Source organism: Cydia strobilella, chromosome 1, assembly GCF_947568885.1.
Source record: "Cydia strobilella chromosome 1, ilCydStro3.1, whole genome shotgun sequence".
NCBI lineage: Eukaryota > Metazoa > Arthropoda > Insecta > Lepidoptera > Tortricidae > Cydia > Cydia strobilella.
This window is the reverse complement of record NC_086041.1, coordinates 34,786,063-34,798,532: the sequence shown is the minus strand read 5'-3', so window position 1 is coordinate 34,798,532 and position 12,470 is coordinate 34,786,063. Positions and strand designations below refer to the sequence as shown.

The 12,470-nt window shown below is 40.7% G+C and overlaps 1 pseudogene; it reads right to left on the bottom strand.

Moving 5' to 3' along the window:
* Nucleotides 1-10,661: 10,661 nt before the first annotated feature.
* Nucleotides 10,662-11,546, bottom strand: LOC134742455 (uncharacterized; annotated as a pseudogene).
* Nucleotides 11,547-12,470: the final 924 nt, after the last annotated feature.

Genomic DNA, 12,470 nt, shown 5'->3' with positions numbered 1-12,470 from the left:
TAGGTTGTTATGTATACATAAATCTTTCATAAAAAATCAGAACTGAAAAAAAAAATGTACACAAGATTCTAATTATCCTAAACAAGCATAAACGAAAGGTTAAGTCCCTTTTTAATGACTTAAGGGTGGTTTGTTTAAATGAAGGCGGTGCGGTTAAAATTTATGCTATAAGGAAGGTACTGGCCTCTCTTGCTGATGGCAGATATTTATGCCGAAATTAATAAATGTGACTTTGGAAAACCTTAGCGTTTTTGGAATCTACCTAAATGTTTTGACTTTTCTACAGTTTTTAGTGTTCCGTACCCAAAGGGTAAAAACGAGACCCTATTACTAAGACTCCACTGTCCGTCTGTCCGTCTGTCTGTCACCAGGCTAAATCTCATAAGCCGTAATAGATAGACAGTTGAAATTTTCAAAAACTATGTATTTCTGTTGCCGCTGTAACAACAAATACTAAAAAGTGCGGAACCCTCGGTGCGCGAGTCCGACTCGCACTTGTCTGGTTTTATTTAGAGCTACGCACAAAATTGTTTGCGTAGCTCTTATTTTCTATTATTATCAAAAAACATATCAAATAAAATTAACCATGAAATAAAACTATGAAAACGGATTATATCGCGTATATTGAATTTATAATACATCCCGCGATATAATCCGTTTTCATAGTTTTATTTCATGAGTAACTATCGCGGTAACCGAAGACAATATTAAAATTAACCACATAACACACTAACTTACTTACCATCATATTAGAATTGCACTGTGACTTCCAAACCATGGTCCTCCTTTATATACATCGCATTCCTGTTCATTACTTTTTGTGGATGGATCGGTAACATATGAACAATAGCTTCTCATAAGGCACCGTGTCACGCTAAAACCATTACACTGATTTAGGCCGAGAACAGATTGCTAGCGCATTAGACAAAGCATATCCTTAAAGGTCTCCGGCAAGCTCGGTTCTCCATACAAACGTAGTTCCCCTCTCATTTTAAAACGACTAGCTAGATTGCTCTGAAACTTTGTACTTACAATAGGATAAGGTATATCTATGTCTGTAATTAGTTTATGTAGCTTCAGATACCATAGTTAAAAAAATACAGCGAATTTAAGTTTTTCACACAAAACTTGTTTTTGCTCTATTTCGTTTGTTTTATTAACTGGAGCTATATAAATAAATTTCAGACCTAGATATACCTCATGTCATTGTATGTGCAAAGTTTTATTACAATCCAACACGTAGTTTTAAAATGAGAGCGGAACTACGCGCAATTCGGCTGAGCTTGCCGGGGACTCTTAAATAGAAGTTTTGACAGAGGCTCGAATGTATAAAATGTGTACTTAATGTTATAGTTATTGGTTCAAAAGGGGGCAAAGCTGTACTTTGACACCTTGTGCTAATTGTTACCCAAGCGAGCGCAAATTTCAACACACACACAAAATTTTTCACCATGCGCACAAAGCAAAATACTAACTCCAAAACTTTACACCGTAAGTAATTAAATATTTAATTTTATCATCCAAAATCATCACTCACTTAAAACTCAATAGCAACACAAGAAAACAAGTTTAAATTTGCATCTAGTTTGCCAATCTAGAGAATAAATTGCAACTTAGTTAACTGTTTTTGAAGAATAAAAACCGGCCAAGTGCGAGTCGGACTCGCGCACCGAGGGTTCCGTACTTTTTAGCGGCGACAGAAATACATCATCTGTGAAAATTTCAACTCTCTAGCTATTACGCTTAATGAGATACAGCCTGGTGACAGACAGACAGACAGACGGACAGACGGACAGACGGACAGACGGACAGACGGACAGCGGAGTCTTAGTAATAGGGTCCCGTTTTTACCCTTTGGGTACGGAACCCTAAAAAGAGGCTTTATGAGCTGGTGTGGTGCAATAGTCTTTATCGTACACTAGTCACACTAGTCACAATCTTAACTACAACAATCTCTCAGACAAACTTTCATAATGCGAGATCTATGTAATGTCATCTAGAAATCCCACTAAATCGTCTCGCGAAGGTCAAAAAGCTTACACGTAAAGACATCTGTTGCGGTATTCGTCGTTTTGGATGCGCGAGGGCAACACTCACGGAAGCGGATTCTTAACAAGCCTTTGATATGCAATTGTCATATTTAAAGTACTTGATTATGGGATTACCCCTTATTACGCAGCGTTCGCAACGTGATCACACACGTAGGACACTTCTATAGGTATCAAAGGATTGATTCACCCGCGCCGCATCGCTTCGCTTAGCGTTCGCGTGTTGTTCGCCTACGCTGCGTTAGTGTATGCACGTGAGGTGTCACGTGATGCTAACAGGCCAAATCAAACGTAACTGACCTCAGAATGATTTTTGAATATGAATGTAACTAGTCTGCGAGCGATACTAAAGATTTTCAAATTAAAGGAAATGGAAAATTCACCCCTTCCGGCAAGACTCGAACTTCGACCTTTTTAGAATACCGGTCTAATCGCTCTTAACCAACTGAGCTACGGAAGTTTACTAGAAGCCTGCATTTCCTATTTGAAGCGTGCAAATATATTTTCTTCCTTTAATGTCTACACGGGCGTTTTCTAAAAAAACTGGAGCTATATAAACTAATTACAGACCTAGATATACCTATTGTTATTGTATGTGCAAAGTTTCATTACAATCCAACACGTAGTTTTAAAATGAGAGCGGAACTACGTTTGTATGGGAAGGTGCAATTCGGCCGAGCTTGCCGGGGACTGATGTACTGAAGATGTAATTTACTAATAAATCTATTTATTTGATTACCCACTTAAAGGCAATCACCACTTGCATATTAAATTTTAAAGATAAGGTAAAGATAATTTATTATTATTCTTCAAGTAGGCATATTACAATGCGCAATGAATCTTTAAACATTGAGAAAGCACTTAGAAATTACAATAATAATTATTGTAATTAACATACCTACCATAATAATTAATAAACTGTTTCTGAGTAAATATATGGGATTTACTCACAAACAGCAAGAAGCGGGTTGACGACCGGTTTGGCCTAGTGGGTAGTGACCCTGCTTGTGAAGCCGATGGTCCTAGGTTCGAATCCCGGTAAGGGCCTTTATTTGTGTGATGAGCACAGATATTTGTTCCTGAGTCATGGGTGTTTTCTATGTATTTAAGTATTTATATATTATATATATCGTTGCCTGAGTACCCATAACACAAGCCTCCTTAGGCTTACATTGGGACTTAGTCAATCTGTGTAAGAATGTGCTATAATATTTATTTATTTATTTTTATTAAGGTTCCGTACCCAAAGGGTAAAAACGGGACCCTATTACTAAGACTCCGCTGTCCGTCCGTCTGTCTGTCTGTCCGTTTGACAGTTGAAATTTTCACAGATGATGTATTTCTGTTGCCGCTATAACAACAAATACTATAAACAGGATAAAATAAATATTTAAGTGGGGCTCCCATACAACAAAGATTTTTTGCCGTTTTTTGCGTAATGGTACGGAACCCTTCGTGCACGAGTCCGACTCGCACTTAGCCGGTTTTTTATATTTAGGGTTCTCAAGCGTCGGCAACGCTTAAGTGGCTGTGATGTTGCTTATGTCCATGGGCGACGATGACCGCTTCCCGTCAGGCGGCTCGTCTGCTCGTTTGCTGACTATCACATAAAAGAAAACCTTCCAAGTGCGAGTCGGACTCTCGCACTAAGGGTTCCGTATCAATACGCAAAAAACGGCAAAAAAGTCAGCCCATACAACAAGGAGCCCCACTTAAATATTTATTTTATCCTGTTTTTAGTATTTGTTGTTATAGCGGCAACAGAAATACATCATCTGTGAAAATTTCAACTAACTATCACGGTTCATGAGATACAGCCTGGTGACAGACGGACAAACAGACAGCCGAGTCTTAGTAATAGGGTCCCGTTTTTACCCTTTGGGTACGGAACCCTAAAAATTAGTTAACTGTTGAAAGAAAAGCGCAGTCGGCGTTAACCTTTTCGACGCCATGTCAAACAAAGCATCCAGACGCCATGTCACCGAAATGTCAAAACTGAAATTGAACTTTATGCATATGCATGTAGGTCTATATGTTGCTATGTGGTTTGTGACCGATTAATCGGTATTTGGCGTTGAACCTACGGTGCGTATATATCGGTCATTGGCGTCCAAAAGGTAAAAAACTTGTATCAAAAATGACATTTTTGACAAAAAACTTATTATTCGAATGTTCATGTCCATGTAATTTTAGAATGTCGTTTTAAAATGTATGTTGATTGTATAGAGGCGCCTAGGTTCGTGTGACTTAAGTGGAAGATATCGCGGGCTGCGGCCTTAGCACGGTCGCATTTTTATCACCTGTCACCATGTCTGTCACGTTCTAACAAGTATGTAATTGCGAAAGTGACAGGCATAGTGACAGGCGATAAAAATGGAACCACGCTGGTGTACGCATGATAAAGGATACGGCCTGTTAAGCAATTGGCGGGATAGTGCATAGTTCACGCGATCGGCAATTTATCAATTTGGCGACATCTTTGTCCCTTTGTAATATTTCTTCTTCTGTGTCGTATCGCTCTTGACAGAGCGGTCGTGGTCACGTTGAGGCGTCCGCATCGGTAGTAGAGGCGGACACAGCTCTCGATCTCCCGCCATCTCTTCCTGTTGGCAGACTGTCTGGCACATTCAGATACGCGGTTTCCCACTGCGGACTTTATTTGGTCAGTAAAGCGCATAGGTGATTTGCCGCGCGATCTGGTTGGTCTGGGTGGTTGTAATATTTAGCCGGTTGCTATTCAGATTACTGCCAGCGACGGAATTATAAACTCACTAGCGACCCCGGCTTCGCACAGGTAGTTCAACTAATTTACACAAAACCTTTACAAATTATACATATAAACCTTCCTCTTGAATCACTCTATCTATTTAAAAAACCGCATCAAAATCCGCTGCGTAGTTTCAAAGATCTAAGCATACATAGGGACAGACGGACGGACAGCGGAAAGCGACTTTGTTTCATACTACGAGTATGTAGTGATGGACAAATTTAGAGGAACGCAAAAAAACCGGACAAGTGCGAGTCGGACTCACCCACCGAAGGTTCCGTACTTTTTAGTATTTGTTGTTATAGCGGCAACAGAAATACATCAGTGAAAACTTCAACTCTCTATCTATCACGGTTCATGAGATACAGCCTGGTGACAGACAGACAGATGGACAGACAGACAGACGGAGATTGAAGTCTTAGTAATAGGGTCCCGTTTTTACCCTTTGGGTATGAAACCCTAAAAAAGTTTAATAACTAATTTTGAAATTACTTTAGGTGCTGGAATCCAGATTTTTTTTGCGTTCTTTAAATTTGTCCACGAGTATACAGTCATATACACGGTGGCTAAAAAATAAGTGCATTCCCGTTGCCAGGGAGGTTTTGGGATTATACTGAGCAACTTTTACTATGGGACCAACCACGAAATCGCGAAAAAAATTACTGTTTCGTACATTTGGCTGGTCCATTTTCTATGGGAGGGTAAATTGTTTTTTCGCGATTTCGTGGTTGGTCCCATTGTAAAAGGTGCTCAGTATAATCCCTAAACCTCCCTGGCAACGGGAGTGCACTTATTTTTTAGGCACCCTAAAAGAAGCTCGTATATTTTGACTTCGGAAAGCGGTCCATTATGACGGACACTCATCTGATACGTATCATCACATAATAAGTAGGTAATAGTACAGAAAGGAAACTTCCTACCAACCCGAAGTTTGATAGCGATTCAGGGTCGAACCTTGCTGTCCCCTTCTAATGTAAGGCACTATCCCTTTCGGCTATTTAGTTGTCCAAATTCAAGTCATTATCTTATCTGTGGTCGTGCACGAAAAGACGTCAAGTTGTGCCAACCCTAATAATTGCTCGGAGCAATGCTGAGCCGAACGAAGCCGAGTTTGACCGAAAGGCCCTATAGACATATAGTTTGTCAAAGGACTGTCCCATTTCAAACATAGACAGAGAGAATCATACTGTCTTTGTCTTACACTAGTATTAGCACCAAAAAGAAAAGGATGAGTATAGTTTTTTTGGTTCTTATTTACTGCCAATTTAGTTTGACCAACTATAGTATAGTAGTTATAGAGACATGAAACCGAGCGACCAGGGGTAAGAGAACGTCATATTCATGTATTGACAGGTTAATGTAGGGCAGCATAATCCTTTTTCTCTTTCACTCTTATAAATTTCGGTATTTCGCTATCGCCTACCTATGCTGCCATAACCTGACCATGAAAAAAAAACCCGGTCGGTGATAAGGACAAAGCATGGCACTATTTTCTCTTTCCTCTTATAGGAATCGCAATAAGACTATCTTTCTCTATCAAAGAGTGTCAGGCCCTTGGTTTTGTAGGAAGTTTCTTTTCTGTACTATTTATTTATTATGTTAGAGTCACAGAATAAATAAATCTTGCACTGGCAACACCTCATCACAAATCTAGTGCGTATGGTAAATCTTTTGCGGTACGAGCGGTTCAGCTTTGGAATGAGTTGTCCCCCTCCTTAAGGAAATCGCGGTCCGTTGCATCGCTTAAGGGGCAGTTAAGGAAACTGTGGCTATCGGACCAGAATTAACTGTTTGTGACTATGGATGTATATTTATTTTATAAAACGTAGGTATTATATATATTTGTTATACTGTTACTTCAAATTTTTATCTTATTTTATTTATTTTCGCCCTCTTTTATAAATTTATTGACTTTCCTCTAGTCTATTGTACGCAGTGCTATATTTGTCTACCGTTCTTCATCAATTCTCATCTACTCAAAGGTTAACTGGAAGAAATCCCTTAAAGGGATAAGTTCGCCTTTGTACTGCCTATTTCTGTGCCATATTTGTGTTCTATGTCTTTGTACAATAAAGAGTTTATACATACATACAATAACAGTACGTACAGACAGTCATTATACTCATTATAGTCACACTGCTATAATTAGGTATTCTATTTTGTTGATTACTGCCCATGCATGACAACCGCATGATGTCTCATTCCAAAGCTCGTTCATTTGTTTACTTTCCGTATTCTTGCGTGATAAAATGTGGTATTTTCTATAAAAAGGGACCTTATTGTCGATGGCGCTTACGCCATTATTAACGATGTTCCGATATAAATACAAAGCCGCGCGACGCTGTGCGGCGTAAGCGCCATCGACAATAAGGTCCCTTTTCATAGAAAATGCCCCATATATAAGGTGGCGACTGACTTGTAACATTTTTTGGTCCTTTTTCTCAATTTTTTTGGTCCGTCTTTAATTACAGCATTAGTAAAATTCTGCTTTATTTCTAGTATTTAGAGTTCAGTCTAAAATAAGCTTTATTATCGGACTAGGGTTACAATACTTAATTCACGAAGGCCGATATTTGCTTGTAATTTCATACAAAATTTTAAGGACAGTAGACCTTATTAACCTTAAAAGGTTTAATACGTCAAACTATCAGTTAAATTCTACGGGGAATGGCAAATAGTTATATCATAATAGTATGGATGCTATAGAAAGGATGCCAATCTCTTATGGCAGAATTGTTGCAAAAGTGACCGCTTTCAGCTTTAAATAATAGTTCCTGATCTCTCCGGTGGCGCTAGTTAGGCTCTGGGACATGAGTATAACATGAACCATATAAGGCAACAAATAACCCGACCAAATTACGTAGGTTGTTTTTGGTAGTATTTCGGTGTATGGTGGCGCCGCCGCCGCCTAATTACTGTTTTTTGATGGACACTTTTCATACATAGAGATTTGGCTCCTTTATATAGTCTCCATGCATAATACTAATTTACTTTATCAATAAATATATGAATATGAATAGGAAGTTTACAGTCACATACGACTTTTTGTGTTCGAACGTCACGGACGTCACGATTCCGTCAAATAATTCCCACCGGTTGGCTACTCGCAAGCGTCTCGAAAGCCCCAGTTGAGTGTAACGTGACCGTGAGATCCATAACAACCTATGCGAAATCGGAGAGCTTACTTATACCAGTTTCTTTAGTCCTTGACTCGCGTATGATAAGTAAGCGATATTAATCATTCTGTGTTAAGTAGCTGAATTACATTGGCGTTGGACGTGCTTTTGTACAATAATTAAAGAGGATATTGATTCGAGTTAATACCCTAAATCGAATAATTTCCGAAATTTTTCAGTTAAATGCATCATTGTGTGGTTTCATAAAACCGTACAATTACTTTTTATTTATTTATTGACAAATGTAGAGAAAAGTATGACATTTTAATGAAATTTATTCAAATAAAGGTTTTTTTTTCAAACAGTAAAATTAGTGAAGCACAGGCTAGGCACCGGCACCCTCCATGTCCGACAAAGCACAAGTGAGCAGAGCGTTCAAGACGAGCGTTCACCGCGTAGCTGTAATAAATAAAATAAATAAAGTTTTATTTCAGGCAAAAAGTACATTCGTACACCCATATCAGGATTCTAAACTAAATATTGAAAACCTGATTCTTTCAAATCTGGACATTCTTGGGCTCATTCTACTCAGAATCGACAGCATTCTCTATTCTGCCATTAAAAAACGTCCCAAAATGTCCATTCCATTACGTCACGTTTTAGTGTGATTTTTTTTCATTTGTATATGCGTGACGTAGTAGAAATAGTGGAATGTACAATTTTCATACAAATTTTTGGGATATATTTTTTATCATCAGGATTGAATATGCTAGTGATTCTGAGTTGAAAAACCCAAAAACACCAGGATCTGTGCGAATCAGGTTTACAAGATTTATTTTAGAAAACGCCGTAACTGTAATGTGGTATCGTTCGCCGTGAACGATACGTTACATTGCAGTCGCCACACTCGCCACCTTTATCAATGAATTTATTTTTATTAAACGGTTTTATTTAGCATGACCCCGTATATTTGTTTCCACTACATCAACTCGTAAAGACTATCTTTATTATTCTGAATTTGCGAACTTCGATCTTCGCGGTTATAGCACTGAAGTGCGCTGCGGGCGCTCAAAAACCGAACGAAACGAAACAGGGTGCCGAATTTTTAATTTCTCGATTTCGTTTGGTTCCCTTCAATATATCTCCACTAGATACTAGGCATTTAAATTCTACTAATAGAATTGAATGGTGGTCAATAGAGTCAATACTACTAAATTTTCAATTTATACTGCTCGTATTTCAAAACTAGCATTTCGCCGTTTTCCACAGATTTTCCAGTGACGAAATCGAGCGCTCGAAATTCAAAAATCGGCCCCCAGCGGGCGCAGCACGGTCGCATTGTTATCGCTTGTCACCATGCCTGTCACGTTCTAACAAGTATGTAAGTGCGAAAGTGACGGGCATAGTGACAGGCGATAAAACAGGAACCATGCTGCGCCCGCAGGTTGAGCGCCATCAGCGCCCTCATTCTAATCTAATACAGTCGGGGGAAGCCGGCGCCCCAGAACCGGGCGCCTTCGGCTCCCATATTTATAAAGTCCGGCGAAGCCCGACGTATAGAGCTGTGCGCGCTGGTAAAATCGGGTGAAATCCGGCGGCGTACGGAGCGCACTGCGGCAGTGGCGTAACTAGGGGGGGCAGAGGGGGGAAGTGCCCCGGGCGCCATCCAAGGGGGGGCGCCAAAATGGGCAAAAGGCAGCAGCAGGGAAACTTTTTTCAGCCGTCAGGGGGCGCAAATTTGGTGACTGGCCCGGGCGCCATATCCTCTAGCTACGCCCCTGCACTGCGGGCGCTCCAGATCCGGTAAAATGTAATAAACTTAAGCTAAAAAAAGTTTTAAGTTAATCGGTTATATTTTAAACAGATAATGTACCAAAAACTAAATTTTTTTATACTATTCGGAGTCCCACATAACATAGTCTTAGCTTTTCCTTCTGTTCCTTTCTGGAGAGTAATCAAGTAGCAAGGTTGTCTTCTCGAGTCGGATTCTAAAGCTTTTCGACACTATGACAGTGATAATCCACTGACATAGTGTCGAAAAGTGACCTTTAAAATCCGACTAGAGAAGACAACATTGCTACCGGTCGAAATGCTAATCGAAATTTTATAATCTGCCTCTGTCGCTCTTGCGTATTTAAGGGATAGAGAGGAAGTAAACATAAAGCCTCAGTTTAATTCCTTAAGAGACAGGTCACTGATAAGAACGGAGATAGCCCGACATTGAGTGACCTTGCGTGCTCATGAGAGCATGCTTCATAAGTTCATACCACGCGAAATAACATAGGTTCAAAGTACATTCTATTTTTATGTGGAAACCATTTAATTTACAATTGATACAATACATAAAAACGACTTAAAATTACAATTAATATAAATACAGGTACAAAAACAAAACTACACTAAATCTAAAAAAAACCGGCCAAGTGCGAGTCGGACTCGCGCACCGAACTAACTAACCTTGTTTTTTTTTTTTTTTTTTTTTTTTTTTTTTTCGTTGGAAAAATGCTTTATGCATACCCACACCCTCGGGGGAGAAAGTGCGGGTTATGTGGGACTCGGCAAAAGGCGCCACTACCCACTAAAAAACCAACGGTATGCCTGCGCGCCGCCAATGGGGCGTGGCCACGGGTTCTCTTAAGTACGCAACCGTGACCACGCCGGCGCCGCCCGCCACTACCACATGCAGCGGGCCCTTCTCTGGGGGGGGGGGGGGGGGCTAGGGAGTAACTTCTAGCCCTGCCTCCTCAGAAGGCGCGTGGGCACACCACGCGCGCCTTCTCTGCGAGGCCTATGTAATGGGCAGCGACGCCCCCGCGCCGCTGCCCAGACCTCGCTAGGTAGGGGGGAGGAGATGGGCATACGCCCTCCTCCGAGCCCCTGCGCGCTTGCGACGGATCGGGTGCGAGGCTGGGTCGGCCTCCCGTTCCCTCTCCGCTGCCTCCTTCTGCGACATTACATCCTCGCAGAAGGAGAGGACCGCTTTCCACGACCTCTCGTCGGCGACCATAGCCTTAACTACGGCCGGCAAGGAGAGGTCGTCCCCCACCACTGCCATGAGGTCACGGCGCTGCCCCGCCCAGGCTGGGCATTCCTCCAGGGTATGCTGCGCCGTGTCCTCGCCGCAGCTGCACTGGTGACACTCGGCCGTCACCTCCCGTCTTGCGAACCGGTGCAGGTAGCTCCCGAAGCAGCCATGACCCGTGAGCACCTGCACCAACCGGAAGGTTAGCGAGCCCCGCTCTCTTTCCAGCCAGTCTTGTAGGACCGGCCGGACCGCCTCGACAGTCCTGTGTCCTCCCTCGCGCCCAGCTAGTTCTTCCTCCCATTGGAGGACGATGGACTGCCGGACGAGGAGCCTCTGCGCCTCTACTAACTACCTAACCTAACTAACTAACCTAACCTAACCTAACCTAACCTAACCTAACCCAGTTTTCTAGTAGCATTTCGTTACTGTAAGGGTCAGAGTTCTAACCTAACCTAACCCACTTTTCTGATAGAGGTTCGGTTTTGTGAGGATCGCAGTTCAAACTTAGGTTAACCCACCCAAATTACGTAGACTTTAACGTATATGCCAGTGTTGATGTTGACACTGTCAGTGACTCATACAGGGGTCATAGAGGCTGAAAACGTATCTAAATGGACCAAAAATTGACAATATCTAAATGGACAATTTGATCAAACATCTTTTTGGGATATAATATTAGCCAATAAAAAACGTTTGTTAAATAAGTTTTTCTTAATAAAATTTGACAACGTAAAATCATGCCAAATGATAATTTGAACAAAGTAGAACCCGCTTAAGAGTCCCCGGCAAGCTCGGCCGAATTGCACCTTCCCATACAAACGTAGTTCCGCTCTCATTTTAAAACTACGTGTTGGATTGTAATAAAACTTTGCACATACATTGACATGAGGTATATCTAGGTTTAAAATCAGTTAATAAAGCTCCAGTTTATAAAACAAACGAACTAGAGCATAAACAAGTTTTGTATGAAAAACTTAAATTCGCTGTATTTTTATAGCTATGGTATCTGAAGCTACATAAACTAATTACAGGCATAGATATACCTTATCCTACTGTAAGTATAAACTTTCAGAGCGATCTAGCTAGTTGTTTTAAAATGAGAGCGGAATTACGTTTGTATGGAGAACCGAGCTTGCCGGAGACCCTTAAGACGATTCTGAGGAGAGCGTCTTACACGGGAAATCGTATTAAACGTGAAACAAATAAATTAGTACGTAGGTATTATTTCATGTAATTTGTTTATTTAGAATGGAAGACACAACAAAGATTATAAATCAACATTAGGGTATTTAACATCATTTTACCTACATATTTGTAGTATTTTTGTGAGATAAATAAATTCTGTTTATGTTGGTGTTGGTATTATAGGGTGAATCAACTTATGTGTTCATTGTCACACGTACAGAGTCCCTGATCGATTATACAAATTTATATAAAAGTAATGAGTTATTCTTGTATTCCGTTAAGTTCCTATTAATGTTCCACTGTAAATTAAATGCGCAGATTTTGCAGAA